This window comes from Zea mays, chromosome 7 (genome assembly GCF_902167145.1).
Source record: "Zea mays cultivar B73 chromosome 7, Zm-B73-REFERENCE-NAM-5.0, whole genome shotgun sequence".
In the NCBI taxonomy this organism is placed as follows: domain Eukaryota; kingdom Viridiplantae; phylum Streptophyta; class Magnoliopsida; order Poales; family Poaceae; genus Zea; species Zea mays.
This window is the reverse complement of record NC_050102.1, coordinates 156,037,757-156,055,355: the sequence shown is the minus strand read 5'-3', so window position 1 is coordinate 156,055,355 and position 17,599 is coordinate 156,037,757.

Sequence of the window (17,599 nt, the reverse complement as noted above, 5' to 3'; positions counted from 1 at the left end):
CCATTTTAGATTGCGGGCAGACAATGTCCACACCACACCGTAACACAGCTGATCAGAGCAACACATTTTTCTCCCTTTTTACAGATCTGATAGTCTTACACAAACAAAAACAACCACAAGTTCACAACAACAAAGAATCTGGTACTATGAACCACATTGAAGTTGATTATCATATTGTGTGAGAAAGGGTCTTTCATAAATTGCTAATCATTGATTTCGTCTCATAAAGGGATCAAGTCGTAGATGGGTTCACAAAGGCCTTGTCAATTCGTCGTGAAAATTTTAAGGACAACCCCAACCTCTAGTGGCTAACCCTGAGGGAGGGTGTTACACATATGGATAATCCAATTATTATCCATCTAAGGATTTGTTCGGTTAGAAGTAAATTGAGGGCCTATACAAATTTAAATAGGAGGAAATTTAAGCTCTCTTAATCCACCTCAAACCAAACAGACCATAAGGGTCTATTCATTTTAGTATCAATCCATATGGATTGGACTGGATATGTTTAAATCCATAGCGAATTAAAATTTTTCTTAATTTTTTTCAATCTTATTTAATTTATGTGCGATGGTAATAACCGAACAACGCCTAATTGTAATCTTCTACTAATAGAATAGAATCTGCTACAAATAGCAGATTAGATAGGATTATATTCAATCTCGATTCCTTTGAGCCGACACTATATGTAACGTCGTATGGGGTTGTTCTCCATCCAATCAACACGAAGACCGTAAGCACTCAAGATAGGGGTTGCGGATCCATCTACTAGACCCTTAACTATCAACAAAAGATAAGAGATCTCCAACTTCCACCCTTTGTTGACTCTTCTCTGGGGTTACCTAGGGCCTCTAGATGAGTTGTTAGACGATCTAAGTAGCACTACTCAGGACTTAAGTTCGACTCAAGTCGTGGGAGCGAATTTTAGTCTGTGGTTAAAAAATCCTCTCGTTTGTCCCACGCCGAAGCACATCTCTAACGCCTAGCCTCGATCACGGTTGTTCTTACATAGACTACATCGCCGACTTGTGTGAGAAGGTCTTCTTAATACAATGTCCAAGACTGTCTTGTTGAGCACAGAAAAGAGCTGTGCGGACGGTCCGCGGTAGTGTCGCAAACGGTCTGCGCGTGCGCAGAATCAGTTAGGGTTCCGAGTTTCTTGCGAGATTTGTTAGCTAAAACCGCAGGATTAGCTCGGGAAACGATTTGTAACGGGTCCAGACCTCCCCCTTTATATAGATGGAGTACGACCGACTAAACCCCCCAACAATCGATCAAATCAAGTCTATTTCTCGTTTTTACCTTATGCATTAGGAGTAGTTCTAGTTTAGCCCTAGTTTAGCCTATTAATCCCTAAATTTTTCGCTTCTCTTTGGCTCTACATCGATTAGAGGTGTCTAGGGTGGCCTGTCGACCATAGACAATACCTAGAATCTCTCCTCCCCGACAGAGTTCCTCCCGGGAGCGAGATTCAAGCGCCGTCGACGAACTCCGCGGCCCCTGTGCACGCGCGGACCGTCAGGCCATTAGACGCAGACTGTCTGGCCCGTCAGGCAGGAACCCGAGCCCTGCACCAGGTCGCGGACCGTCCGCGCCTGTGCAGAGAGCACCACCGTCGGTTCTCAACGCAGTGATTGGCGCCCGGATCGGCCCCAACGCACTTTTTTGCGACTTCGCTGGGGACTAGGTGTCTAGATCTGCTAAAAATCGGCTCATAGATGGCCGGTTTTAAGGATCACACTAAGATCTCCACCACCAACATCATCAAGCCGGCCATGGAGGCACTCCCGGCTGATGACCAAAGACCCTTTGAGGATCTCGTAATGCGCGATGAGAAAGAGGTGATGCGGCAATGGAACGAACAACGCGACAAGGAGGAGGCGGAACTGCTGCATAAACTCTCCGAACGACGCAAAGAGGCATCGGAAAAGTACTTGTCACACTTCACGGTGGATCGCCACCAGAAGATCATCCGTCAAGGGGAGATCGATATGGAATCTCTCCTACCTCCACTTTAGGGTCGTGCTGTAAATGCTTCAGATCCATCTCTTACGACTTTCATGGATCAACGAGCAGATCGGTTAAAGCAATATGTAGATGAATCTATTAAAATGCATATACGTTCATACGAGAAATCAACTGCTCCTAGTTTTCCATTGCATGAGTCTAATATAGAGCCACCTGCGCCAAGCACATCGGCTATAAATGGGTCACCCTTGACCTAGCCATCATAATGTATGCCGATGCACACTTTCGTGTCACCATCACATCCGCCGCCACTAGGCACGCGACAGGTTCTGGACGCGGCCGAACCGTCCGGCGTATTTCGCCGGACCGTCCGACCCGACGCGGGCCTGCACACAGAACGCTTAGGTCGCACCGTGCATGGCCGGATCATCCGGGTACAACCCCAGACAATTTGGCCCCATCACGGACCGTCCGGTATATTACGCCGGACTGTCTGGATATGTCGCGGACCGTCCGGATATGTTGCGGACCGTACGATATCTTACGCCGGACCGTACGGATATGACATGAACCGACCAGTGTATTACGCTGGACCGTCCGACTCTACACGAGTCCACGCGCAGACCGTCCAAGTCGCGCCATATATGACCGAATCATCTGGGTACAACCCTGGACCATTCAGCCCGATCGCGGACCGTCCAGCCCTTTACGACGGACGGTTCGGGTACGAGACTACCCATGCAGCACCATATACGGCTGGACAGTCCGGATATACCTTCAGACCGTTTGGCCCGGATGCGGACCATCCGGCCCCTTACGCCGGACCGTCCGGGCATACGTACATAGAACCGAGAGCTGCATAATACATACAGTTCCCATACTCATCGCAACAACATTATGGTGCCCCACCAACAACACATTATAATTATACCATACCAACTCATGGACACAGGGCTGAATATTGTTCGGCCACTAGAGAGCCTGAGAGGTATAGGGCAGGAGCTGGTGACATTAATAGGACACCTAACACACACCTCAGACATCCCTAGGAGGAAAGCCGATAGAGTGATGTCAGGCAACCTGAGATTTCCACCCACAAACTTAATGGATGGCCGCCAGACATGGCGGAGAGGATCAGAGATGAGGTGAAAGTCGCCTAGAGGGGGGGGGGGTGAATAGGGCGAAACTGAAATTTTCAAAATTAATCACAACTACGAGACGGGTTAGCGTTAGAAATAAATACGAGTCCGAGAGAGAGGGCAGAAAACAAATCGCAAGCAAATGAAGAGTGTGACACGCGGATTTGTTTTACCGAGGTTCGGTTCTCGCAAACCTACTCCCCGTTGAGGAGGCCACAAAGGCCGGGTCTTTTTCAACCCTTTCCCTCTCTCAAATGGTCACTCGGACCGAGTGAGCTTCTCTTCTCAAAGTCAAACCGGGAACAAAACTTCCCCGCAAGGACCACCACACAATTGGTGTCTCTTGCCTTGATTACAATGGAGTTTTGATCACAAGAACAAGTGAGAAAGAAAGAAGCAATCCAAGCGCAAGAGCTCAAAGGAACACGACAAATCTCTCTCGCTAATCACTAAAGCTTTGTGTGGAATTGGAGAGGATTTGATCACTTGAGTGTGTCTAGAATTGAATGCCTAGCTCTTGTAAGTGGTTGAGAAGTGGAAAACTTGGATGACTTGAATGTGGGGTGGTTGGGGGTATTTATAGCCCCAACCACCAAACTAGCCGTTTGGTGGAAGCTGTCTGTCGAATGGTGCACCGGACAGTCCGGTGCACACCGGACATGTCCGGTGCGACAGCCACGTCACCAGGCCGTTAGGGTTCCGACCGTTGGAGCTCTGACAGCTGGGCCCGCCTTGATGTCCGGTGGCGCACCGGACATGAACTGTAGGGTGTCCGATGCGCCAGCATGGGCATGCCTGACCTCTGCGCGCGCTGGCGCGCATTTAATGCGCTGCAGGTAGCCGTTGGCGCCTGAAGTAGTCGTTGCCCCGCAGTTACACCGGACAGTCCGGTGTACACCGGACATGTCCGGTGAATTATAGCGGAGCAGCCGATGCGAATTCCCGAAGCTGCCGAGTTCAGAGTCGTGCCTTCTTGGAGCACTGGACACTGTCCGGTGTACACTGGACAGTCCGGTGAATTATAGCGTGCCGGCTCTGAGAATTCCCGAAGGTGAAGAGTTTGCAGTCGATCTTCCCTGGTGCACCGGACACTGTCCGGTGGTGCACCGGACAGTCCGGTGCTCCTTTGTTTGAACCCTTTCTCTTGATCTTTTATTGGCTTATTGTGAACCTTTGGTACCTGTAGATCCTATAGACTTGGGAAAACTAGTTAGTCCAATTATTTGTGTTGGGCAATTCAACCACCAAAATTAGTTTAGGAAATAGATGTAAGCCTAATTCCCTTTCAATCTCCCCCTTTTTGGTGATTGATGCCAACACAAACCAAAGCAAATAAAAGTGCAGAATTTGAACTAGTTTGCATATGCAAGTACAAAGGTTACTTAGAATTGAGCCAATAAATATTGCTTACTAGATATGCATGGATTGTTTCTTTATTTTTAACATTTTGGACCACGCTTGCACCACAAGTTTTGTTTTTGCAAATTCTTTTGTAAATTTTTCAAAGTCCTTTTGCAAAATAGTCAAAGGTAAATGAATAAGATTTTGAGAAGCATTTTCAAGATTTGAAATTTTCTCCCTTTGTCTTAAAATGCTTTTCCTTGACTAAAACAAAAACTCCCCCTCAATAAATTCTCCTCTTAGTGTTCAAGAGGGTTTTAAGATATCAATTTTGAAAATACTAATTTCTCCCCCTTTAGAACACAAAGAGATACCAATTTGAAATTAATTTTAAAATTAGGGTGGTGATGCGGTCCTTTTGCTTTGGGCCATACTTTCTCCCCCTTTGGCATGAATCGCCAAAAACGGATACTTGGAATGAAATATAGGCCCTTGTCTAACTTCTATCTCCCCTTTGGCAAATAAAACATATGAGTGAAGATTATACCAAAGACGGAGAGTGATGCGGAGCGACGGCGAAGGATGAGCAGTAGAGTGGAGTGGAAGCCTTTGTCTTCGCCGAAGACTCCAATTCCCTTTCAATATACCTATGACTTGGTTTGAAATACACTTGAAAACCCATTAGTCATAGCATATATAAAAGAGACATGATCAAAGGTATACTTATGAGCTATGTGTGCAAATTAGCAAAAGAAATTCCTAGAATCAAGAATATTGAGCTCATGCCTAAGTTTGGTAAAAGTTTGTTCATCTAGTGGCTTGGTAAAGATATCGGCTAATTGATCTTTAGTATTAATGTATGCAATCCCGATATCCCCCTTTTGTTGGTGATCCCTAAGAAAATGATACCGAATGGCTATGTGTTTAGTGCGGCTATGCTCAACAGGATTATCCGCCATGCGGATTGCACTCTCATTATCACATAGAAGAGGAACTTTGGTTAATTTGTAACCATAGTGTCGGCGTTTCGAGACAGGGGGGTCCCTAAGCCGACGAGTGAGTGTGCTGCGTGCCCCAGCCCAGATGGGTCGAGCGCGTGGGCGAGCGCGAAGGGGGGAGAGGCGAGGTGGCCGGAGCCGAGCGTGAGAGAGGTGGAAGTCCCGCGGCCTTCGTGTTCGTCCCGCGCCCAGGTCAGGTGCGCTTGCAGTAGGGGGGTTACAAGCGTCCACGCGGGTGAGGGAAGCGAGCGGCCCCAAGAGAGCGCCTGTCCCGTCCTCGGTCCCGCGCGGCCGACCTTCTCTGAGAAGGCCCTGGTCCTTCCTTTTATAGTCGTAAGGAGAGGATCCAGGTGTACAATGGGGATGTAGCAGAGTGCTACGTGTCTAGCGGAGGGAGAGCTAGCGCCCTAGGTACATGCCAATGTGGCAGCCGGAGAGATCTGGGCACCCTGCTGGCGTGATGTTGTGGCTGTCGGAGGTGCGGCGGAGCCTGATGGAGGGACAGCTGTTGGAGCGGTCGAGTCCCTGCTGACGTTGTCCTGCTTCCGTAAGAGAGCTGGGGGCCGCCGTCGTCATAGAGCTTGTGGAGCGCCATCATTGCCTCTCTGGCGGAGCTGGCCGGACGAGACGCCGGTCTTGTTCTCCGTGACCCGAGTCGATTCGGGGTAGGATGATGATGGCGCCTCCCGTTGACGTGGCGGTCTGTGCCCTAGGCAGGGCGACGTGGGGTTTCCTCCGAAGCCGAGGTTGAGTCTGCCTTCTGTTGCCGTGGCCGAGCCCGAGCCAAGGGGTCGGGCGAGGCGGAAGTCGTTCGGCCGAGGCCAGGGCGGAGTCCGAGCCCTGGGGTCGGGCGAGGCGGAGTTTCGTCGTCTTCCGGGTCTTAGCCCGAGTCCGAGCCCTGGGGTCGGGCGGAGCGGAGTTCGCCGTCTTCCGGGTCTTAGCCCGAGTCCGAGCCCTGGGGTCGGGCGGAGCGGAGTTCGCCGTCTTCCGGGTCTTAGCCCGAGTCCGAGCCCTGGGGTCTGGCGGAGCGGAGTTCGCCGTCTTCCGGGTCTTAGCCCGAGTCCGAGCCCTGGGGTCGGGCGGAGCGGAGTTCGCCGTCTTCCGGGTCTTAGCCCGAGTCCGAGCCCTGGGGTCGGGCGGAGCGGAGTTCGCCGTGGCGCCTTTGGCAAGGCCTGACTGCCTGTCAGACTTACTCTGTCGAGTGGCACTGCAGTCGGAGTGGCGCAGGCGACGCTGTCCTTCTGTCAGACTGGCCAGTGGAGCGGTGGAGTGACGGCGGTCACCTCGGCTCTGCCGGGGGCGCGTGTCAGGATAGAGGTGTCAGGCCACCTTTGCGTTAAATGCCCCTGCAATTTGGTCAGTCGGTGTGGTGATTTAGTCAAGGTTGCTTCTGAGCGAAGCCAAGGCCTTGGGCGAGCCGGCGATGTGTCCGCCATAAAAAGGGGGCCTCGGGCGAGACGGAAGTCTCTCGAGGTCGGCTGCCTTTGGCCGAGGCTAGGCTCGGGTGAAGCGTGATCGAGTCACTCGTGTGGACTGATCCCTGACTTAATCGCGCCCATCAGGCCTTTGCAGCTTTATGCTGATGGGGGTTACCAGCTGAGAATTAGGCGCCTTGAGGGTACCCCTAATTATGGTCCCCGACAGTAGCCCCCGAGCCTCGAAGGGAGTGTTAGCACTCGCTTGGAGGCTTTTGTCGCACTTTTTTGCAAGGGGACCAGCCTTTCTCGGTTGCATTTCGTTCCGGTGGGTGCGCGCGAGCGCACCTGCCGGGTGTAGCCCCCGAGGCCTCGGAGGAGTGGTTACACTCCTTCGAGGTCTTAATACTTCGCTTAACGCTTCGGCTGGTCTGGTCGTTCCCTGATGCGAACTGGCCGTAGCCCGGGTGCACGGTCGGGGCCCAAGCTCTCGGGCTGGTATGTTGACGCTGTCAACGATTTGGCCGGAGCCGGTTTTTGCGAGAGCAGCCCCCGAGCCTCTGCACAGGGCGAGAGGACAATCAGGGACAGACTCGGCTTTTTACATACGCCCCTACGTCGCCTTTCCGCAAGGAGGAGGGGGGGAGCGCGCCATGTTACCCTCGATGGGCACCGAACATGGTGTCTCCGGTGAGCTGCAGGCGGGTAATCCGAGTGGACGTCCGTGCCCCGTTCGTTGGGGGTCGGCTAGGGGCCCAGAGGCACGCCCAAAAGTACCTGCGGGTGATTTGCCGGACCCGGTCCCCTGGCGACGGGGTCCGAGGGCTCGATGCCTCCCTCCGATGGGATTCCGTTACAAGATCGTTCCCGCTGGTCTCGGAAATGTCCTAGGGTACCTCGGGAGCGCAGCCCGAGCCTCGGTTATGTATCGAACGTACCCCTGGTCATCCCTCGCTCGGTGTCTGAGGCGACTGTGAACCCTTCGGGGGCCAGCCTTCGAACCCCTGATCAGTAATGGGCGCGGAGCCCGAGTAGCCTGAGGCGGCCATGGAGCCCTTCAGGGGGCTGGCCTTCGAACCCCTGACCAGTAGTGGGTGTCGGGCCCACGCGATCTGAGGCGACTGTTGAACCCTCGGGGGGCCAGCCTTCGAACCCCTGATCAGTAATGGGGGGCTCGGAGCCCGGTTCCTTCGCGGAGAAGGATCCCTTTCGGGGTATCCCCCTTTCCCGGTCCCTGTTGCAAGAGATAGAGAAAGAGGAAAACGGAAAAGGATACGAAATCGGACGACGTGGCGTACCTTTTCTGACGCGGTTATTACGGCGAAGGTGAAGCGTCGCGCGCTCCTCCTACCAGAGGCGCCGCGTGTCCCGCCGCGGAGTTAATGCGACGGGGCGAGTGGTTGGCGGGGCGGCCGTTGCGCGCGTGCGACCCGTTCGAGGAACGGGTCACGGGTGCACCGTCTTCACGCCGTGAGAGGAGGCTCTCTTGCTGTCTCAGGATGGGATGTGAGCCTGGCTGACGACGTGACCGCTGCGCCCGCCCGCCTGCCACCGCTATTACTGCCGGCCCACTTTCGGTCGCTTTGACCGACGCGCCAGTCTGGCGCTGTTGGGTCGCCTCGAGTCGTGGCATAGGCTTCGCAACCGAAGAGGCGCGATGGTGGCACAAGTGGCGGTGCGGTTGCTTGCATGCAGCAACTGGCGCGCCGATTGCTCGACGCGTGGGCCTGGGTTCCAAGCTGGCGTGTCAGAAGTCGGAGAAGCGCGTCCATCTGGCGCGGTTGCATGCCGCCTGCATGGCTGCCCGCTCCTTCTGCCCGTTGGTCTGGGCGAAAATGGGGGGTCGCCTGTAACCGCTGGACGGTCGTGCGCACCATGCGCGGCGGTTTAGCTTCTTCTGCCCTGAGCCGGCTTGCATGACATGCGGGACCCAGCCCCCGAGTCGCAGGGGAGGGCCTTGGAGCGTGTTGGAGAAGACTCGGCCCGTGGCGCCTGGGGGCGCACGTAGGGGGAGTTGCCTTTAAAAGGAGGGGGGCTCCTTTCGTAAGGCAACCATGTCTTCTTCCTCCCTTAAGCGTCGGGTCTTCCCGTCTTCCAAGCCCCCGGATGGGGGGTATCCGCCGCCTTTCCGCCTCCTCGTTGGAGGAACGCAACTCCATGGGAGTTGGCACCTCTCAGCCATCGTTCGGCTTCAAGGATTTTCATCACGCAGCCTGGCCACACCCCGCCACCGGCGGTCACCCGAGATGGCGACCTCCAGCTTGATGGTGGGGGAAAGCGAGCCGGGCTGCGGCCTCTGCCCCTTCCTCAGCCTCAAGGATTTTCATCACCAAGGCTGGGGAGGGGAGAGTGCCGAGTTGGGGTCGGCCCCTGCGTGGGCGGTGGCCCGCTCCTTCACTCAGTGATGGGGGGAGAAGCGGGCATTGCCCGTGGCGTCCGGCAGCTGCAGCGTGCCTGGTCTTCAGCCGCGAGTGGCTTCGGGGCCACTTGCGGCGTCGGCGTCTGCCACGGCAGCCGGAAGAGGTTCTTCCGCCGGCGCGGCGGCCGGGACCGGCCACGGGCTGACCTCCAACTTCTACGGCCTTCTGCCCGTCCTTGCTTCACGAGTTTTGGCATGGGCGGGGGCCTCCTGGCAGCGGCATCCACCCTGAGGTCAGCGTTGCCGCTGTTCGGCCCCCCGGAGCAGAAGTCGCCGTCGTCGCCACTGCTGGAGCAGGTGACGGTGCGCCGTTCGTCGGCCTTCCGTCGCTCCGCAGGCCTTCCCCCTCGGAGTGGGGTTGTTCGTACCTGCGGAGGGGGAACCGGAGTTCCGTTTGTAATGGCACTTCGAATGCCAGTGAGTTCGTTCATTGTGGCTGTCGAGGCCTGAACGTGTATGTAATTTTGGCACGGAGCCGTGTTTTTTCCTCATTTTCGAGCACTAAGTCTCGCCTGTTTGATTATCTGAACCGCTTTACCAAGCATGAGTTGCCCCGTGTCAAGGTGACGGGTGAGGTATCCGTATCCCGGAGGCGTAGGAATCCCTCGGCCCGTTCGGCCTTGTTATGTGAGGCTCCTCTAGCTTAGTTGAAGAGACCCCTCGGCCGCCCTTCGGTGGATCGAGGCCGGGGGTAGCGATATCAGTATGAACAGAGGCGGAGTTGGCTCGAGAATGGGGAACCTGGTTGGCCGGAGCCTAGCCGTGTTGTCCGTCAGCGGAGCCGACGCCAAAGTCGGTCAGTCGAGGCCTCGGATCGGGCTGGCGCCCTTGGAAGCCGGTTGACCGAGGCCCCAGGGGTAACCGGTTGAGCCGCCTGCTCGGGCCGGATTCCCGGAGGAGCCCCTGGACCGCGGCGCCGCCCGAGGCTGGGTCGGGCTTTGCTGAAGACGTCGTCGATGCCGAGGGTGCTACGGCTCCCTTCGGCGTGAAGACCCGAGCCTGCAGGATCAGATCATCTTGTAGCGTGTGCTTTCTACGGCCGCCGAGGCCAGAAGAAAACGCCCTCGCCGCGCTTGCGAAGCTGCGTCTTTTTTCCTCCTGTTTCAAGCATCTGGACTCTGTCGGTAACAGGGATGTTTGTGTGAGCGAGAGTTGCTTTTCGCGGAAGGGACGAGTGAGGTATCCGTATCCCAGAGGCGTGGGAATCCCTCGGCTCGGTCGGCCGTGCCGCTTACGCGTACTTTCACCCGTCCATGAGGCCCTGTCCCCGACTTAGTCGAGAAAGCTTGAAGGACTGCTTCGGCAGGAGAGCTTCCGAACGTGATGACTCGTTCGGTCCACGGAGTCGCTTTACCCGAGCGCAAGTTACTTATCGCAGAAAGGGACGAGTGAGGTATCCGTATCCCGGAGGCGTAGGAGTCCCTCGGCTCGGTCAGCCTTGGCTGCTTACGTGTACCTCGTCGTTTCCAGGATCCGCTTTCCGAAGTAGTCAAGAAGCACGAAAGAGATCCTGCTAAAAAGAGATCCTTTTTCGAGGAAAAATTCGACGCAGAGGGGGTCTCCCCCCTTTTAGCCCCCGAGGGAGGGTCGGGCTTTGCCGAGGCTAGGCCGACCCTTCCTTGACAACTAAACTTTGCGTAGGTACGAGGTATATGAACAACTTGAAAACATCTTAAGGGTAGAAGCGACGTAGCTGTTTGATGTTCCAAGCGTTGCCGTAGATCTCGCCTTGATTGCTGGCCAGCTTGTATGTTCCGGGCTTCAGAACTTTGGTGATGACGAATGGCCCTTCCCAGGGGGGCGTGAGCTTGTGCCTCCCTCGGGCGTCTTGTCGCAGCCGAAGCACCAGGTCGCCCACCTGGAGTTCTCGGGACCGGACCCCTCGGGCGTGGTAGCATCGCAGGGACTGTTGGTACCGCGCCGAGTGTAGCAAGGCCCTGTCCCGAGCTTCCTCCAGCTGGTCCAGCGATTCCTCTCGGCTGGCTTGGTTGCTTTGTTCGGTGTAGGCCCTCGCCCTCGGGGAGCCGTATTCCAGGTCAGTGGGCAAGATAGCTTCAGCCCCGTAGACCAGGAAAAACGGCGTGAAGCCCGTGGCACGACTCGGCGTCGTCCTTAGGCTCCAGACCACCGAGGGGAGTTCCTTCATCCATCGCCTGCCGAACTTGTTGAGGTCGTTGTAGATCCGAGGCTTGAGCCCTTGTAGAATCATGCCGTTGGCACGCTCTACCGGTGAACTGGGTGCCGTTGTCGGTGATGATGGAGTTCGGGACCCCGAAGCGATGGATGATGTTGGTGAAGAATGCCACCGCCTGCTCGGACCTGATGCTGTTCAGAGGTCGGACCTCGATCCACTTGGAGAATTTGTCGATGGCGACCAGCAGGTGCGTGTAGCCCCCGGGCGCCTTCTGCAAGGGACCGACGAGGTCCAGACCCCATACAGCGAAGGGCCAGGTGATGGGTATTGTCTGCAGAGCCTGAGCGGGCAGGTGTGTCCGCTTCGCATAGAATTGGCACCCTTCGCAGGTGCGGACAATTCTAGTGGCGTCAGCCACCGCCGTTGGCCAGTAGAAGCCTTGCCGGAAAGCATTTCCAACAAGGGCTCGGGGTGCTGCGTGGTGGCCGCAAGCCCCCGAGTGTACCTCTTGCAGCAGTTCCCGACCTTCGGCGATGGAGATGCATCGCTGGAGGATGCCCGAGGGGCTGTGATGGTAGAGCTCCTCTTCGTCGCCCAGCAAGACGAATGACTTGGCGCGTCGCGCTACCCGCTGAGCCTCGACTTGGTCGAGGGGTAGCTCTCCTCAACGGAGATATTGCAGGTACGGGGCCTGCCAATCTTGGTCTGGCGTGGCCCCGCTCTGCCCTTCCTCGACGTTCAATGCCCCGCCCTCGGGGGCCGAGGGTACCTCGGGCTGGGCCGAGGGTGCCTCGGGCTGAACCGAGGGTACCTCGGGCTGAGCCGAGGGTACCTCGGGCTCGGGCGCGTCGTCGAGCTTAACGGAGGGTTGATGCAGATCCCGGGAGAAGACGTCCGGGGGGACTGTCGTTCGCCCCGAGGCTATCTTAGCCAGCTCGTCTGCGGTTTCGTTGTAGCGCCGAGCGATGTGGTTGAGCTCGAGCCCGAAGAACTTGTCTTCCAGGCGCCGAACCTCGTCGCAGTAGGCCTCCATCTTCGGGTCGCGGCAGTGGGAGTTCTTCATGACTTGGTCGATGACGAGCTGCGAATCACCGCGGGCGTCGAGGCGTCTGACCCCTAGCTCGATGGCGATCCGCAATCCGTTGACCAGAGCTTCGTACTCGGCCACATTGTTGGACGCCGGGAAGTGGAGGCGCAGCACGTAGCGCAAGTGCTTTCCGAGGGGCGAGATGAAGAGCAGGCCCGCGCCGGCCCCCGTCTTCATCAGCGACCCGTCGAAAAACATGGTCCAGAGCTCCGGTTGGATCGGAGTCGTTGGTAGTTGGGTGTCGACCCATTCGGCCACGAAATCCGCCAACACTTGGGACTTGATGGCCTTCCGAGGGGCGAACGAGACCGTTTCGCCCATGATCTCCACCACCCACTTTGCGATCCTGCCCGAGGCCTCTCGGCACTGGATGATCTCCCCCAGGGGGAAGGATGACACCACAGTTACCGGATGGGACTCGAAGTAGTGTCGTAGCTTCCGCCTTGTCAGGATCACAGCATACAGCAGCTTTTGAACTTGTGGGTAGCGGATCTTAGTCTCGGACAGCACTTCGCTGATGAAGTAGACCGGCCTCTGAACGGGCAATGTATGCCCTTCCTCCTGCCTTTCGACCACAATCGCGGCGCTAACCACCTGAGTGGTCGCGGCGACGTAGACCAAGAGGGTTTCTCCGTCCGCCGGCGGCACCAAGACTGGCGCCTTTGTAAGGAGCGCCTTCAGGTTGCCGAGGGCTTCCTCGGCCTCAGGGGTCCAAGCGAAACATCCGGCCTTCCTTAAGAGGCGGTACAGAGGCAGACCTCTTTCGCCGAGGCGTGAGATGAAGCGGCTCAGGGCCGCGAGGCATCCCATGACCCTCTGTACCCCTTTTAAGTCCTTGATGGGTCCCATGCTGGTGATGGCCGCAATCTTCTCCGGGTTGGCTTCGATGCCTCGCTCAGAGACGATGAACCCTAGGAGCATGCCTCGGGGTACCCCGAAGACACACTTCTCAGGATTAAGCTTGACTCCTTTCGCCTTGAGACACCGGAATGTCACTTCAAGGTCGGAGAGGAGGTCGGAAGCCTTCCGTGTCTTGACTACGATGTCATCGACGTAGGCCTCGACTGTGCGACCGATGTGTTCGCCGAACACATGGTTCATGCACCGCTGGTACGTCGCGCCTGCATTCCTCAAGCCGAACGGCATGGTGACATAGCAGTACATGCCGAACGGCGTGATGAAAGAAGTCGCGAGCTGGTCGGACTCTTTCATCCGGATCTGGTGATACCCCGAGTAGGCATCGAGGAAGGACAGGGTTTCGCACCCAGCAGTGGAATCCACGATTTGGTCGATGCGAGGCAGAGGGTAGGGAACCTTCGGACATGCTTTGTTGAGACCAGTGTAGTCTACACACATCCGCCATTTCCCCCCTTTCTTCCTCACAAGCACAGGGTTGGCAAGCCATTCGGGATGGAATACCTCTTTGATGAACCCTGCCGCCATTAGCTTGTGGATCTCTTCGCCAATCGCTCTGCGCTTCTCCTCGTCGAATCGGCGCAGAGGCTGCCTGACGGGTCGGGCTCCGGCCCGAATATCCAGCGAGTGCTCGGCGACATCCCTCAGTATGCCGGGCATGTCCGAGGGACTCCACGCAAAGACGTCGGCGTTTGCGCGGAGAAAGTCGACGAGCACTGCTTCCTATTTGGGGTCGAGCCCGGAACCGATCCGGATCTGCTTGGTGGTGTCGCCACTGGGGTCGAGGGGGACGGCCTTGACCGTCTCCGCTGGCTCGAAGTTGCCGGCATGGCGCTTCACGTCTGGGACCTCCTTGGAGAGGTTCTCCAGGTCGGCGATGAGGGCCTCGGACTCGGCGAGGGCCTCGGCGTACTCCACGCACTCCACGTCGCATTCGAACGCGTGTTTGTACGTGGGGCCGACGGTGATGACCCCGTTGGGGCCCGGCATCTTGAGCTTCAGGTAGGTGTAGTTGGGGACGGCCATGAACTTCGCGTAGCATGGCCTCCCTAGCACGGCGTGGTAGGTTCCTCGGAACCCGACCACTTCGAACGTCAGGGTCTCCCTTCGAAAGTTGGAGGGTGTCCCGAAGCAGACTGGGAGGTCGAGTCGCCCGAGGGGCTGGACGCGCTTCCCAGGGATGATCCCGTGGAAGGGCGCAGCGCCTGCTCGGACGGAGGACGGATCGACGCGCAGAAGCTTGAGGGTCTCGGCGTAGATGATGTTGAGGCAGCTGCCTCCGTCCATCAGGACCTTGGTGAGCCTGACATCGCCGACAACGGGGTCGACGACGAGCGGGTATTTCCCCGGGCTCGGCACATGGTCGGGGTGGTCGGCCCGGTCGAAAGTGATGGGCTTGTCGGACCAGTCTAGGTAGACTGGCGCCGCCACCTTCACCGAGCAGACCTCCCGGCGCTCTTGCTTGCGGTGCCGAGCCGAGGTATTCGCCGCATGCCCTCCATAGATCATGAAGCAGTCGCGGACCTCGGGGAACCCCCCTGCTGGGTGATCTTCGTTCTTGTCGTCGTCGTGGGCCCTGCCACCCTCGGCGGGTGGCCCGACCCTGTGGAAGTGACGCCGAAGCATAACACACTCCTCGAGGGTGTGCTTGACGGGCCCCTGATGGTAGGGGCACGACTCCTTGAGCATCTTGTCGAAGAGGTTCGCACCTCCGGGGGGCTTCCGAGGGTTCTTATACTCGGCGGCGGCGACAAGGTCCGCGTCGGCGGCGGCGCGTTTCGATTGCGACTTCTTCTTGCCTTTCTTCTTGGCGCCGCGCGGAGCAGACGCCTCGGGAGCTTCTTCCGATGGGCGGCCCTGGGGCTGCTTGTCCTTTCGGAAGATAGCCTCGACCGCCTCCTGGCCGGAGGCGAACTTGGTGGCGATGTCCATCAGCTCGCTCGCCCTGGTGGGGGTTTTGCGACCCAGCTTGCTCACCAGGTCGCGGCAAGTGGTGCCGGCGAGGAACGCGCCGATGACATCCGAGTCGGTGATGTTGGGCAGCTCGGTGCGCTGCTTCGAGAATCGCCGGATGTAGTCCCGGAGCGACTCCCCCGGCTGTTGCCGGCAGCTTCGAAGGTCCCAGGAATTCCCGGGGCGCACGTATGTGCCCTGGAAATTGCCAGCGAAGGCTTGGACCAAGTCGTCCCAGTTGGAAATCTGCCCCGGAGGCAGGTGCTCCAACCAGGCGCGAGCAGTGTCGGAGAGGAACAGGGGGAGGTTGTGGATGATGAGGTTGTCGTCGTCCGTTCCACCCAGTTGGCAGGCAAGGCGGTAGTCCGCGAGCCACAGTTCCGGTCTCGTTTCCCCCGAGTACTTTGTGATAGTAGTCGGGGGTCGGAACCGGGTCGGGAATGGCGCCCGTCGGATGGCCCGACTGAAGGCCTGCGGGCCGGGTGGTTCGGGCGAGGGACTCCGATCCTCCCCGCTGTCGTAGCGCCCCCCACGCCTGGGGTGGTAGCCTCGGCGCACCCTTTCGTTGAGGTGAGCCCGACGGTCGCGTCGATGGTGCTCGTTGCCAAGGTGGCCCGGGGCCGCAGGCGCGGTGTTGCGCGTGCGCCCGGTGTAGACCGAGGCTTCCCGCATGAATCGGGAAGTCGCGGCATGAGGTTCCGAGGGATATCCTTGCCTCCGGGATGCAGTGCTCTCGGCCCGCCGGGCCGCAGCGCCTTCCAGGAGATTCTTGAGTTCTCCCTGGATTCGCCGACCCTCGGTGGTTGACGGCTCCGGCATCGCGCGGATGAGCATCGCTGCGGTTGCTAGGTTCTGACCGACCCCGTCGGATGCGGGCGGCGGCCTGATCCTGACATCGTTGGCGACGCGGTGCTGGAGACCTTGGGGCAGATGACGTATTTCTCCGGCCAGGGGTTGGCCCACCCATGCCTGTCCGACGTCCTGACGGATCGGCTCAAGCGCTCCTGTTCCCTCGTTGAGCCTGGCCTGCGCCTCGCGGACTTGCTCGAGTTGTGGGTCGTAACCCCCCGCCGGAGCGGGGACCACAGCTAGCTCCCGTGGGATGTCGGCGCGAGGCACCGGCCTGGGGAGGTCACCATCCTCCGGCATGCCAAGATGGTTGCCTTCGGTGGGATCCCCTAGCTCGATGTGGAAACATTCGCGGCTTGGGCCGCAGCTCTCGTCGCCAAGGCTGCGGCTTCCATCGGAACAGTCGGATAGACAGTAGTCACATGCGGTCATGAAGTCCCGCACGACACTGGGGTTGCTAAGTCTGGAGAAATCCCAACCGATGCTGGGATCGTCATCTTCCTCGGACCCAGAGGGCCCGCAGGTCGAGACGTCCGTCAGTCGGTCCCAAGGCAACCGCATACAGAACCTCAGTGGGGTTACACTCGCCTCAATGAGAGCGCCCGCCAAAACGAGGTCGTTTGGCGGGTTGAGGCCGAGTCGAAATGACGCAAGATGGGAGTTAGTCGTTACCTTTTGGTCGACGAGGAGCGACGTAGTCACATCGGGGACTGGTTGCGCCGTCATCTCTGGTTCGAGGGCGACGTCCTGCAGGCTTTCCGCGAGCGCGCCGGCGTCGTCTTCTTGCTCAAGGTCAGCGTGCCGCGGGGGGACGGCGCTCGCCTCCGTCTCGAACGCGAGGTCGACGTCCGGCGTGCCTTCCGTCGGGGCGTCGGGGGCGTCGATTCGCTCGACGGCCGACAAAGCGCGGCCTCCTGTCTGGCCTTGACGGCTCCGCCTCCTCCTCCGTTGGCGGGGGAGAGAACGGAGCGGGCCCGAACATTGCTCTTCCATCACGCGGGGAAGACGTCGTCGATTCCGCCGCCGGCGGGCGGGTTGTCGGCCGCCGTTGTCGTAGTCGCGCGGCGGTGGAAGAAGTGTCATGTCGTAGCTGCCGTCGAAGGACATGAACTCGAGAGTCCCGAAACGAAGCACCGTCCCGGGCCGGAGAGGTTGCTGGAGACTGCCCATCTGGAGCTTGACGGGGAGCTGTTCGTCAGCACGCAGCAGTCCCCTACCTGGCGCGCCAACTGTCGGCGTTTCGAGACAGGGGGGTCCCTAAGCCGACGAGTGAGTGTGCTGCGTGCCCCAGCCCAGATGGGTCGAGCGCGTGGGCGAGCGCGAAGGGGGGAGAGGCGAGGTGGCCGGAGCCGAGCGTGAGAGAGGTGGAAGTCCCGCGGCC